Raw genomic sequence first — 2,129 nt, forward strand, 5'->3', positions numbered from 1 at the left:
GCGTTTTTTAAGACGTGAGCGAAACGGCAAACACGTTTGTTAAGCGCATGTTTATATAAAAAAAGGAGAAATACAGTGTATTCAGTCAGTGGAATGCAAAACATGTTCTGACTAAAATAAATACCGCCATTCAGCAGACTGATATTTCTAACCGTTACTCATGGGAACGCTGTATATCAGATCGTTCTTCTGGAAAGCTCGGGGAAATTTAAGGGGTATTTAAGGCTGCTTTGGAATACTTGATTCTGGTTGGTCAACCGTTCCATTCAGTCGTCTCAATTTTTTTCTTATTGGAGACACATTATACAGGTACAATTATAAAATAATCTCTCAGATCATTATTTCATATGGGTCATTGTATGGAAATGTCCATTTGTCTGTCCCTAGCCCTTTACAGAAATATTACACTTGAAAAACACTTTAGGGTTACAATTGTTTTATATTTTAAAATAAAACAATGTGTTATTTGAACAATTACACCTTCTTGAGCCATCAATGTGGCAATATTTGTTTTTAATTAATTATAAAGAATTCCAAGCACCAAAAAACTGCTCGTCTCCACAGCCATGTACAGGTTTTTCTACCATTTAAAATACGATGTATTCATAACTATTAAATATATGATGTAAATGACATAAAAAAACAAAATGCCAAATAAATATTATAAAATATATCATGAAAGTAGTGGTCCCCTGGAGTTGTGTCACTGGTGTTACCGTTTAACAAAAACCTTTTATTTTGAAATAAAAATCACACTTATGACATCACTTGACTTCCTTCCTCCTATTTCCCGAAGATCTATGAAAAAAAGGCCCATGTGAAGTCCACTGTCTCTTTTCAGTTATCAGAAATTTTCTCATTTATCTCACGATTTCATATGAAGCTTTTAGTGGAAGTCACTGGTATGACCTACTTTATTTTTAGGGAATTGTAAAAAAAAAACTAGAATACAAATGGATTAAACTACTCAATTTAGTGAGTATACCATGACTGATAACATGTGGTTTGATACCTTGCAGCAGACATTTTGTAAAATGCATTTTTCCTGAAAATTGTGACTGGTGTTACCTTCCTTATGGGTAACACCAGTGAAGATCAGTTTATGTTTATGCTCTTTTACTGACTGCTTTCACTAATTGCCAAATGTATACCAAATGTAACAATTTAGTCTCAGCTAATAATTATAGTTGAAGAATAAGGATCTTTGGTCTTATTATGTCACTGGTGTTTCATTGTGTCACTGGTGTTACTTTTTTTTCTGTCACATTAAATGTGTCACATGTGACATGATAATAATGTTACATCCATTGAATTCTGCTTCACTCAAGAGTTAAGATTTAAAGGACTGCATCAGTACTTGTTTATAACTGTTTTTACACATATTTTCATTGTTATAGCAAATACATGGTTGCGCAAATGAACTAACATCATTCAATCACACTTTTAACAACCCTGATTAAAATAAATAAAACATAATCTCATTTGTTGCATTATCATTATTTTTTGTAACTCTAACTACATGTACTAAAAAAAATTGAAATAATATTTCATAAAAACCTTTAAAATTGCCAAAGAAGTAAGGTAACACCAGTGACAAAAAAATGGTACATGTGGTCTTTAAATAAATGCACAAAAAAGATGAAAAATCATTAAGATGTCATTTATGTGTATTCATAAATTCAAAAGGTAGTATAATAATGTGGTCTAAGTTTAAATGTTAAAAAATAAATACATTTTAAGACATCTTGCCATACCAAAAGTGGACGTTTCTGTAGAATGACCCATATATGATATGCATTTCAAATCATGTAAATTGGTTTCAAATGGTATTTACTTAAGGACAACAGTTGTGATGATTTCTTAAATAGCCAACAATTACTTTAGTGGGATTTAAAATGGCAATGTGTCCAGAGGCTGTTCAGGCTCTTCAGTGGAGTGTTTAAGTGCTCTGTTGCTGGGGATCCTTTCACTCTCTCTTTCTCTATGACTGAAGGAGGGCAGACTGACTGTAGGGGTCTTGGCCCGGCTTCCATTTGAGAGCGACAAGCTATGTTTTTTCTTCACAATCTGCCAAGGGATCATCCTAGTGTTTACTCCTAATACAGATGACTTTGGAAATGTCCCCCCGC

Source organism: Sinocyclocheilus anshuiensis, unplaced genomic scaffold (genome assembly GCF_001515605.1).
Source record: "Sinocyclocheilus anshuiensis isolate Anshui unplaced genomic scaffold, SAMN03320099.WGS_v1.1 scaffold2322, whole genome shotgun sequence".
Classification (NCBI taxonomy): Eukaryota; Metazoa; Chordata; class Actinopteri; order Cypriniformes; family Cyprinidae; genus Sinocyclocheilus; species Sinocyclocheilus anshuiensis.